The sequence below is a fragment of the Podarcis liolepis genome, assembly GCF_965112155.1.
Source record: "Podarcis liolepis genome assembly, chromosome: 16".
In the NCBI taxonomy this organism is placed as follows: Eukaryota; Metazoa; Chordata; class Lepidosauria; order Squamata; family Lacertidae; genus Podarcis; species Podarcis liolepis.
In genome coordinates, this window is record NC_139567.1 from 11,664,322 (window position 1) to 11,676,747 (window position 12,426).

The 12,426-nt window shown below is 45.8% G+C and overlaps 1 long non-coding RNA gene across 1 annotated transcript in view; it reads left to right on the forward strand.

Moving 5' to 3' along the window:
* The first annotated feature begins 6,738 nt into the window (after positions 1-6,738).
* Positions 6,739-12,426, forward strand: part of LOC310695854 — a 255,022-nt gene continuing 249,334 nt past the window's right edge. Inside the window, exon 1 of the long non-coding RNA XR_014520298.1 lies at positions 6,739-6,807. This is a non-coding gene — a long non-coding RNA (uncharacterized lncRNA). The remainder of the gene's footprint in view (positions 6,808-12,426) is intronic.

Genomic DNA, 12,426 nt, shown 5'->3' on the forward strand with positions numbered 1-12,426 from the left:
AGCATGTCAAAGGGCAAGTAGATGAATAGGTACCGCTCCGGCGGGAAGGTAAACGGCGTTTTCATGTGCTGCTCTGGTTCGCTAGAAGCAGCTTAGTCATGCTGGCCACATGACCCGGAAGCTGTACGCCGGCTCCCTCGGCCAATAAAGTGAGATGAGCACCGCAACCCCAGAGTCGTCCACGACTGGACCTAATGGTCAGGGGTCCCTTTACCTTTACCTAACAACTCTCAGCACCCTTAACAGATGACAGCTCCCAGGATTCTTTTGAAGAAGCCATGACTGTTTAAAGTGTTTGGTACTGCTTTAAATTTAAATTTTAGTGCAGGTGAGGCCTCAAACTCACCTGTCTGCTAGCGCAAGAGCCCTTGCAACTAGCAGATGGAGAAGAGTGGATTAGGCCCTCTTTGAATAAAATTATGAAGTAAGAATTATGTACTGAATTATGTAGAAAATTTCAAACTTAGAAAGCGGGGAGTGATCATACAGTTACATTTTGTGGGCTCGTTTTAAAATGGCTTACACCATGTAAATAGCTCCAAGTCTGCATCCATTAGCAAAGAATAATAATACATTGGCTGTTTTCATATTTTGAAGGGGAAGGGACTCGATCTCTCATTATTCTAGCTCTGTGGTTTAAAGCAGAGAGCAGCACAATTGGTCAAATTCGGAGCCATTTGCTCATGTTAATTTCCTGCCAATTTCTTTCTTTCTTTTTTCAAAGATGCAATTAAGGAACCAGATAACTTGAAACATTTCTGCTGCTTTTTTATGTTGAGATGGATTATAATCCTAATTTGAAAATGCTTCTTAATGGACCATTAGCCACCCTTGACTTCTTCTTGGGTCAGCTAAATACCTCCCACCACTGTGAGGCAGTTGGCAGCAAGAAGATAACAGCGCTCACCTCATTAGATATTATTGCTTCAGCAGCAGTGGGTTTTTTTTTGGGGGGGGTGTCTTTCTTTCTTTTTAAGTAGAGTAAAGTAAAAAAGGGTGACAAGAGACAACAAACCTCAACTATCACAAATATGGATTCATGGTCCTCTAGAAGTTAACCCGTAATCTCCCAACTTACTAAGAACAAACCAAATGAAATCAATAGACTGACGTTATCTAGGCCCGTTGATTTCAGTGGGTCTACTCTTAGTATGGCTAACATTGGTGAGCACCCTAAACGTTCTGCAAAAGTTCGACTAGTAAATACTTTGCCAGTTTATGATTATACTTTGCTGCATGCTTGCCAGAAAGAGAGGGAGAGAGAGAGAGAGAGAGAATGAGGAAAATGGCACATGAGAAGAAGAAGAAGAGTTTGGATTTGATATCCCGCTTTATCGCTACCCGAAGGAGTCTCGAAGCGGCTAACATTCTCCTTTCCCTTCCTCCCCCACAACAAACACTCTGTGAGGTGAGTGAGGCTGAGAGACTTCAGAGAAGTGTCACCCAGCAGCTGCATGTGGAGGAGCAGGGAATCGAACCCAGTTCACCAGATTATGAGTCCACCGCTCTTAACCACTACACCACACTGGCTCCCTGAGTTAGTATGTGGGGGGGTCTGTGTGTGTGTGAGAGAGAAAGAGAGTCTAGTGTGGGCCTGTAAGCATGGGGGGGTGTGCATGTAGATGTGCGATTCCTTCACTTGTGTGTGTCTGAAAGTGTGGCCACGCCAGCCTTTTGGCCATTCCCACCATTGACAGGTGGTCCCTGAAGAGTTTATCATGGGACATTGTGATCTCTGACCAAACCTGCTTGGCTAAAAACACCAGGCCCAATAAATGATCTCTTTATAGTATGCTCAAGCCTTTTCTGAAACAGTACTAATTTGTGGAGAAAGCGTCACGTGATGGGCTGCTGTTAAGTGGGAACTTGTGAGCCTTCGAGATGTTGTGGAACCACAACTGCCATCACCATCAACCAGCTGACAAGGGTGAACAAACCCAAAGGCCAAAAGTACAGCCTTTCCCTGCCTGCAACGAGAAGCTGCAAAATATATTTGCGTGTATAAGGAGCTAAAGGTGAGTTTTCTTGATGCAATTAATAATGATTTGTGTTGATGGGGTTTGCTGGGTCACTGGCTTCCTTCAAAAGAATAAATCTGTTGGACTAGCGAAGCCACCATATGGTCCACTATAAGACCCCCCCCAAAAAAAACAACAACAACAAAATGACCCACCTTTGATTATGTGACACTGAAAGAAGATGAAGGAAGAGAAAGGCAACAGAAGGCATGTGGGAGGAAGGTCAAGCAGCCATTTGTGGGGAAAGCGTGCCAGAAATTGTTTTTATTTTGGCTATTTATTTTCCAGGGCACACTTTGCCAAGCGACTGCCCTCAAATGTTATTAGCCTCTGCCTGCACCCTGGCTGTTTCTGTGCAGAATGATCAGACAGGTTTTTTTCAGCATCATGAATAAAGGTAGCCTCTTACAACATGACCCACACAAGCAAAAAGAGGGAAAGCATCACCCCAAAGTTTGCATATGCTTTGATGTACAGGTACAAATTTAGGAATAACATAATTTGAATAGAAATCAGGTACATTTGACCAGGTGATCTGTATGCCTCCTTGGTCTGCTGTCCAGCTGCCCACTACTGACCAGCTTATTTCAAGGTCCCTCTTGCTTTCGCTTCTTACAGTTAGTATATTTTTCGCTCCATAAGGCACACCTGACCATAAGGCGCACCTAGTTTTTAGAGGGGGAATTCAAGGGGGAAAATTATTTAAAGGGAGCACTGAGCAGAGCCTGTATGCATCCCAGGCTCTGCTCAGCGCTCCCTTTTCACGAGCCACATGGAGTGTGTGTGTGGCTCTTGGGGGCTTTTCCCTGAGGAGGGAGAAGGGCAGCCCATCACTGATGGGGAAAAGCCCCCAAGAGCCACACACACACTCCGCACAGCTCTTTAAAGGGAGCACGGCTCTTGGGGGCTTTTTCAGGAGGTGGAGGAAGTGAGAGAGCCTCACCCTGTCCCTTCCCCCGCCTCCCGCAGAAGCCAGGGATAGCCGCACGAAGCCTCTGCAGGGCAGCGGGACGAAGGCTCCCCGTTGCCCTGCGGAGGCTTTGCGCAGCTAAGGCAGAAGCTAAAACAGCTATAGGGAGCGCTGCACAGTGCTCTCTCTAGCTGTTCTGGCTTCTGGGGTGGCCCGCGAAGCCTCAGCAGGGCTGCGGGGAGCCTTCATCCTGCTGCCCTGCGGAGGATTCAAGGGCTACCCCAGAGCTGCTTTAAAGAGTGTGCGGCTCCTGTGGGCTTTTCTACGAGGAGGGAGAAGGGACTGACTGGTCGCGTCAGTCGCTTCTCCCTCCCGCGGAAAAGCCCGTAAGAGCTGCACGGAGCTTGTGTGTGGCTCTTGGGGGATTTCCCCCCCTGCCTCCCCCCTGCATTCACTCCATAACACACACACATTTCCCCTTACTTTTTAGGAGGGAAAAGGTGTGTCTTATGGAGCGAAAAATACGGTACTTATCTTTAAGCCAGACTTGCACCAAACAGCTTTCCAAAAAGAGGATCGTGCTCTGTAAAGTAGGAGACATACCCACGCTAAACCTACAGCTTTCTTTGTGGGTCTTCTTTTGGCTATCTGTGACATCTCAAGCGATGCTGAGGCTCCCATTTCAGGTTGCATGCTGTGTAAAAACCAGCACATCTACCAAGTACAGATTTATTCTGGAGGGTACTCATAAAATGGCAGTGGGGGGTTGGTCCATCTAGATCAGGACCGGCTGCAGCTCTCTGAGGTTTCAGGCAGGGGTCCCTTCCAGCCCAATCTGGACTGAACCCAGTACATTGCCAATGTATACAGTGGTACCTTGGTTCTCAAACGCCTTGGCACTCAAACAACTTGGAACCCAAATACTGCAAACCCAGAAGGAAGTGTTCCAGTTTGCGAACTCTTGTTTTGAGTGTTATGCTTCTGTTTTGAGTTTTACGCTGAGGTCTGTCTGGTTTTGCTATTTATTTTGCATTTTTGTTTTTGCAGCTTTTTGTTTTGTTTCTTGTGACTGTGTGGAACCCAGATCAGCTACTGATGGATTGATTGCAGTACGTTGTTTATTGCTTTCATTTTATGGAGCAATGGTCTCGTTAAATAGTAAAATTCATGTTGAATTGCTGTTTTAGGGGTTGTTTTTAAAAGTCTGGAACGGATCAATCCATTTTGCATTTCTTTCTACGGGAAAGTGAGCCTTGGTTTTGGAACCCTTTAGTTTTGGAACAGACTTCCGGAACGGTTTGAGAACCTCGGGTTACATACGCTTCAGGTTACATACGCTTCAGGTTACAGACTCCGCTAACCCAGAGGTAGTACCTCAGGTTAAGAACTTTGCTTCAGGATGAGAACAGAAATCGTGCTCTGGCGGCGCAGCAGCAGCAGGAGGCCCCATTAGCTAAAGTGGTGCTTCAGGTTAAGTACATTTTCAGGTTAAGAACGGACCTCCGGAATGAATTAAGTACTTAACCCGAGGTACCACTGTATAAATTTGCTCTGTCACTGAGCTTTGGCAAGTATCTGCTCACTCTGTGCAGTGAATCATCCCCTCTTATACACAAATGTCTGGATCTTCATAGGCAATCGTCACAGAATCCATTTATTGCTTTTATATCCCACCTTGTTTCTCCCCAAGGAGCTCAAGGTGGTACACAAAGAATTGTAGAGCAGAATGGAAGGGTTGGAAGGGACCTGGGGGTCATCTAGTCCAACCCCCTGCAACACAGTAATCTCAACTAAAGTATCCATGACAGATGGCCATCCAACCTTTGCTTAGAATATACCTGTATACCTGAAGGAGCGTCTCCACCCCCATCGTTCTGCCTGGACCCTGTAGTCCAGTGCTGAGGGTCTTCTGGTGGTTCCCTCGCTGTGAGAAGTAAGGTCACAGGGAACCAGGCAGAGGGCCTTCTTGGTGGTGGCACCTGCCCTGTGGAACGCCCTCCCATCAGATGTCAAAGAGATAAACAACTACCAGACTTTTAGAAGACATCTGAAGGCAGCCCTGTTTAGGGAAGCTTTTGGTGTTTAATAGATTATTGTATTTTAATATTCTGTTGGAAGCTGCCCAGAGTGGCTGGGGAAGCCCAGCCAGATGGTTGGGGTTTAAATTATTATTATTATTATTATTATTATTATTATTTATTAGAAACCTCCAAGGAAAGAGTCTTCCACCTCTACTGTTGAACATCTCTTGCTGTCAGAAAGTTCATTCTGATGTTTAGCCTATTGTTTAGCTTTCAGGAGGGAGAATCCTATGCTTGCCTGGTATCCTTTATACTCTTTCCCCACAGATGTACAGGAGGATTGGATTCAAGAAAGCAGCTTGAACTTTTGTAACTGTGCAGCTGCACTTATGAAGAAGTGTAGCCTGAACTTCAGCTGGGCTTTCCCTTTTTTTGCTGTCTCAGGATGGTGTTGCTTGAAGGATTGAGCCCTAAATCAACTTTATGGGAGCCCACAGTCAGTGATTGCTCCAAAGTGTCATGACATTTTTCTGGGCAACTGCAATAAAGATATCGACCAATCTTTTTAACTTGGGAGGATGAGCCTCTGGGCATCAGGCTAGTTTTGAGAATTACTGACAATAATAGAGTGTGCCTCAGTTGGAGGCAGTCAAATAAAAAATATAACGGGTGTAGAAATATGCTAGCCATCAAACAGAGGGAGACTTCTCTTTGAGGTGGTTCACAAGAGCAAGCCATTAATAAATTAAACTGTTTTCGGGGGAGGCAAGAATTTCCACCCAAGTCTAATACCATACTTTAAAGGTTCTGTTGGTGAAAATGGATATCCAGAGCTAAACAAGGTTTGTGGCTTCCTCTTTTTTTTTAGCAAACAAAATTTCCCAGATCACTGAAATTGTGCAGAAAATATTATTTCCCCTGCAAAGTAGGTCATAGGAAAAGGTAAAGGTCCAGTCGCAGATGACTCTGGGGTAGTGGCGCTCATCTCACTTTATTGGCCAAGGGAGCCGGCATACAGCATGACCAGCATGACTAAGCCACTTCTGGCGAACCAGAGCAGCGCACAGAAACGCCATTTGCCTTCCCACCAGAGCGGTACCTATTTATCTACTTGCACTTGGACATGCTTTTGAACTGCTAGGTTGGCAGGATCAGGAACTGAGCAACGGGAGCTCACCCCGTCGCGGGGATTCGAACCGCCGACATTCTGATTGGCAAGTCCCAGGCTCTGTGGTTTAGACCACAACGCCACCCACGTCTCTTAAAGTAGGTCATAGGGCCTCCCTATCTCTGCCTTAGCTCCCTTCCCATATTGGCAGCATTGAGATGATGATCGACAAAATAATGGAGATGAGCACACTGACTACGCAAAACCACAACGTGAGAGTTAGGTTTTAGCCATAGCCACATTCAGTGGAGGTGGCAGTACAGCAGTGATACCAAGTTTAGCAATAATACAGTTTCGCCACATGGGTTGTGCTGTACCCCCACAAATTCTGCATTGCAGGAATTGCCAAACCTTTCAGGGTGCATTTGCAAACCAGAGAAATTGTTGCGGGTACCATGCACTACAATCACATGTATGCATAGCAATCACACTCACCACAATTACTGTATTTTTTGCTCTATAAGACTCACTTTTTCCCTCCTAAAAAGTAAGGGGAAATGTCTGTGCGTCTTATGGAGCGAATGCAGGCTGCACAGCTATCCCAGAAACCAGAACAGCAAGAGGGATCGCTGTGCAGCAATCCCTCTTGTTGTTCTGGCTTCTGAGATTCATTTTTTCCCCCCTTGTTTTCCTCCTCCAAAAACTAGGTGCGTCTTATGGTCTGGTGCGTCTTATAGAGCGAAAAATAGGGTACACATAACCACTGCAAACACATGCACACATAAAATGCATCAGGAATTGGCATTTAAAAAGCTTTTTTGAAGCTTTATTTGGTCGGCGGTGGCAGCAGCAATTTCCATATAGATTGTAACTGGGAAGAGAAGATTCACCCTTGTTTCTTTCAACCCCAATTTCAGAAACGGGGGGGTTACACAGAGCAAGACCCTCAGGGTGCTTCATGGCTGCAACGTTGACAAGTCATGCTGTATCACAGAGCAAAGAGATACTGGCCTCAACCCAGCCAATAGGAAGCGCATTTGAGTCCCACTGATTTCAGTGGAAAGGTTAAGGATGAGCTGAAATGCTCTCTGTTAATTGAAATTAATGGGACTTGAAAGCATTTCACTTTGGCTGAATCATACCTGTTGTATTCAGAAGTACATTAGAGAAGAAATATAAATGACTCTTTGGGCTTAGACAGAAGAGGGAAACTGCAAGGCACAACAACTTAATAGCGGTCCATTTGGATTTTAGTCCACAAGTTTTATCTGTGGCTCCATCATTACCTTCTGGGAAGAAGTTGCAGCTGAGCAGTAGAACAACTGGTTGGTGTGCAGAAGGACCCAGGTTCATTCCTTGCCATCTCCAGGTAGGGCTGAGGAAAGACTCCTCTCTAGAAAGCGGCTGTCAGTCAATGGCAGACAATACAGGTGGACTCTTGGTCCATCTAGCTTCCTGTGGTCCTCTGTTTCCAAAGTTGTTAATAATCATCAAAGAGTCCAAGCTAGAAATAGCCTCCCCAGAAAGAGAGTGTGTGTCATATTCATATCCAAAGGTGTGCAGGTGCTATAGGTTCCTCCAAATAGCATGTCATCAGGCAAGGGCTTTTTCCACCTGCCTTGCCCCACCCTCAAGGCCTAAGAACCTTTCCCAGACCCTGACTTTAAGAGCAGCAGAAGCAGATAGGAAGAGAAAAGAGCAGTTCTGGGATATTTTTAAAAAAGATAATTTTATATGTTGTGTGTCCTTGTTTCTCAATTTCATCCTTCTGCATGGTTTTGTGGCGCTTTATGCATTGTGACTTGCTGTTATTTTTATTGATTATAGTTTAGTAATTCTTTATTGAAATCGACAAGTGTAAACTGTTTATTATTTTCTGATATTTAATTTTACTGTCTACTATTCTATTCTACAGGGACGCAGGTGGTGCTGTGGGTTAAACCACAGAGCCCAGGACTAGCCGATCAGAAGGTCAGCGGTTCGAATCCCCACAACGGGGTGAGCTCCCATTGCTCGGTCCCTGCTCCTGCCAACCTAGCAGTTCGAAAGCACGTCAGAAGTACAAGTCGATAAATAGGTACCACTCTGGCAGGAAGGTAAACGGCATTTCCTTGCGCTGCTCTGGTTCTCCAGAAGCGGCTTAGTCATACTGGCCACATGACCCGGAAGCTGTACGCCGGCTCCCTCGGCCAATAAAGCGAAATGAGCGCCACAAACCCAGAGTTGGTCACGACTGGACCTAATGGTCAGGGATTCCTTTACCTTTACCTTTATTCTATTCTAATGGATTATTGAACGTTGTTTTATTTGATTCAAGTTGTTTAAAGTTATCGTGACTTTTTTGTTTTGGATCAGATTGTTATTATTAATGTTTGATGTTCTAATATGTAGGGTTTTTTTATGTGTTGGAAGCCGCCCAGAGTGGCTGGGGAAACCCGCCAGACGGGCATGGTATTATTAGTAATAATAAATGACAGCTAAGAATGGTCCATCACCTTGTACCCAAAAGACCCATCCAAGCAGTCAAGGTTTTTTTACATCATCAACATCAGAAAATTGGCTGACGTGTGGGCTCTACTTTTTCATCATCCTCTTATTTGTCAATTGATAGCCAACTCTGTAGATTTCTCCTGGATCTGTAACTTTACCCTATGAAAGTTGCACTGTCAGGCATTTCAATGGATAACCTTCTGACACTCTGTGAATTAGGCGAATTTGGGAAGGGCTGCAGCTCAGTGGCACAGCATCTTCCATGCAGAAGGTTCCAGGTTCAATGTCTGGTATCGTCAGACCTTCATTCAAATGAAGGAATACACGCCTTCATTTGAAGGACTGCTCTATTTGAAGGGATGTCTCCCAGTCTTAAAGATAAAGAGCCATAAGAAGGAAGAGCCTTTAAGTCGCCCCTCCACTGTTAATATCTGGACAGCTAAGTGTGCAGGCACATAGATTACCTGATTGTAGTCTTCACCACTGCAATGAGATGTATTGTATTTCCCCCCCAATTATCACAATTATTTCTAAATTTGCATTTGTCCATCTAAATCAGCACATGCACCTTTTATGCAGATCTGTGTCTTCTTTTGTCCTCTTTTTCAGTGATGTGTAAGCTGCCACCTTAAAGAATGCCTTATTTTCATTTGTTCTGCAATTTCTAAACTACCCTTCATCAAGGAGATCCACAGGTAATTTGCTGCTGGACCCTCTGGGCCCTTGCTGCCCCTTCTCCTTGCCGCCCTCCACTTGGTCTCAGTTATACGAATCAGGACGAATCAGGGCGTGCAACAACATCTTCCAAGCTTTCCTTGCGCACTCTCTCTGGTCAATTGTACACAATGGGCCCAGACAGAGAGGACAAACATGAGGAGGAGTAGATTGCCGCATTCCAGGATAGGGGAGGTAATTTTGCCCAAGCTCCCTCCCCAAAACCAAGACCACCTGGGGTGCCTCCAGACTGTCACTATTTTATGAGTGGGGTTCAAGCACATACTGAAACTTTTACTTTGTGTCATTAAAGTTGATTAAAGCACTGTATCACCCCAGCGCAACAAATTCACCTTTTTAAGAATCGGACATTTTGCTGTTTGGAAAGTTACAGGGTAATCCACTGGAAAGGGTGGGATGGATGAATGACTGGTGGGAAGATGGATAAACACCGTGCAAAGAAATCAGGATGAAGGCAAGACAAATGTTCATTGTTGTAAAACCAAACAAATCAGAACGAATGCTCAGTAAAGACTGAATATAGTATAACACCCATGTAAGCTTAGACAAACAAATCAGGATAATATGTAGGAGATAAGTAGCAAAACAAATGCATAGTCTTGCTAGTTAGCATGAGAAGGGGTTAAGTCCACAGAGCTGTGTTGCTGTTAGGCAGATACTCAGACCATAGAAATACAACTGGTAGACAGAGCTCATTTCCACACTCCTCCTGGAGAGGAAGGAGTGCACAGTACTTCCTGTTCCTTTCTCTCTCTCTTCCTTTGACCAGCATTGGATTCAGACATGCCTCTGCTTACTCCAGCTTTAGGTACACACCTGAAGCTGGTTACTCTGTTAATTTTAAGTATTTTGCATGGACAGGCGGAGTCCCCCCCAAACCCAGGTGACCCCCGAGCAGAATAATGACTCAAGACAACGGGCTATGGGATTAAAATTGGCCACAACTTCATTAGGTTTCAGATGTAGGGAGGCCTTGGCTCAGGCATTGGGCATTTATCATTCCCAGTCCCCAGCCGAGGATCTGAGAGACATCAGAGTTATCCAGAATGTGTGGGGATTGGGCTGTCTCTGGAGAACATACGTTCAAGCAGAGAGCCCACCCCCCATTTCGCTGCCGTTGCAGGGGAGAGCAATGAGAACCTCTCGGCGTATGGTCAATGCCTCCCCTCAAGACCCCTTTAACGGGCAACCCTGGGATCGCCGCCACAAGGGGGATGTGGGTCACGGCTTCACCCCCCCCCATTTAGGAAGATAGACTTAATGATTCCACCCAAGGCCTGAAACCGCCAAAGTTGTGATGTTTTGCTACACAGAAGGCAAAACCTTCCAGTGCAGGAAAATTCCTTTCCGGCGCTTCAACAGCGACCATAACGTAGTAGCGCCCGCATCCCTGTGGAGAAGAGGTTAACTTGCAAAAGAAAGCTTAACTGAGGGAGGGCAGGGTGGGAGAAGCTCTGGAGCCAACTGATGCTTCGCAGGTAAGATTCACCTTCCGTTGTGTGGGCAGGGCAGTCCCACCCCCTACCTGGCCGGTCCCCTGGCAATGCCTCCCCAGGCAGGATTGGGCAATTGGCTAAGGTAGGTGGAGACCTCCAGGTATCCAGCCTGGGGAGGGCGAAGCCAGCCCGTACTACTGGGATCTGGGGGGCTGCGCGTGACCACACAAAAGGCACGCCCATTTGATGTGGGGAGTGGTCATTGCCTACATAGTTTTTACTGCTGCCATTGCTGTGAACCAATGCATGATTAGTAAGTAAGTAAATCTATATTTAAACTTACTTTACAAGTTGTTGCCTGATTCTTTGTTGGGGAGAGGAAGAAGGGGGAAGCCAGCTTACCTCATAGCTAGACTTGCTCTAAACAAGGTTACCTCTAATTTAAATTTTGCTGCCAAGGACAGGATGTTGAAACTCTGTTAAACCCACACACATGGGTGCCTGGAGGGATAAATTGCAATTAATATAGCTTTTCCTACCCATTAAAACCCATCCCACAGAATGGTGACTGGCCAAGTAGTCTGGAGCATTCCCGTGTGATTTACCAGAAAAAGAACTCGGAAAACAAGGACTCTCTCTAGGAAACAGGGACAGTTGGAGTATGTGAGATAATCCACTGGGCGATGTTGCATAAGAACTGGCCTGCGCACATGGATATTGCATAGGGGTGGTTGGAAGGAGGCAGGAAGGCAAGCAGGCAGATGCTTGCAAGCTAACAAGGCTTCATCTTTTGCTGAGAGCTGTGAAGAAACAGGTCACTGAGTCCTGACACTGCAATCACTAAGCTTTGACACAGCCTCCTTGATACTGCACCAAGCCTTCCTACTGTAAATCAAAGGGATATTATTCAGCCAATGAGACAGATGGAGGAGATGTCTTCGCAAGACACAGCCAGATTGCTATCAGTACAGCGTGTCAGTATGACAAACATCATTCGAAGAATAACTTGGAGTGACTCCCTTCTCTCCCTCCCCGTCAGGGTGCCTTTAGAGAATTTTTTTTCCAGGGGGTGGGGTGGGTGGGAAACAATGATTTATAATAATTTCTCACTGTTCTGGGCTTGGAATACAGTAGAGACCTCGGAGTGTCTTGTAAATCAGAAAACAGGATAGTCCTCACACACTCATTATTATTCTACAAGAGCAAGGCAAGACAAGGAGCTATAAAACTGTCTTCAGTGCTAAGTTGTTTCAGTTGGATTTGGTGCCAGATAAAAAAAATATTTTAAAAAAATGAAAAGTGGGGGCGGGGGGGAGTCTAGCTTTTTGGCGACGGCATAATTGGAATAGGATCAGTAAGTAGGGGGAAGCAGAAAACCTCCGTCTTGATATGCAAGTCATAGTAAGAGTTTGCATATCATTTTCTTAGGTGGAGGGGGGATGAAATGAGAAGGGAAACTACCACAAAAAAATGCAAATTCTTATGCAGGTCCAAGAATGACATTCCAACACTATTAGTATGGACTGGAAACGTTGGCCCCCAGGGCTCTCTAACTGGCCCTTGGAACTCTCCTCCCCAAAGCACACCCCTCATCAGCCTTGGTCAACATCCCCTTTGAGTGTTTTTGCCTGGTTTGAATGTGTCCTTGAACACTGATAATAACTTCTGCTTGCCTAGATGGGGGATAGAAAGGGCTGTGCAAATGTTC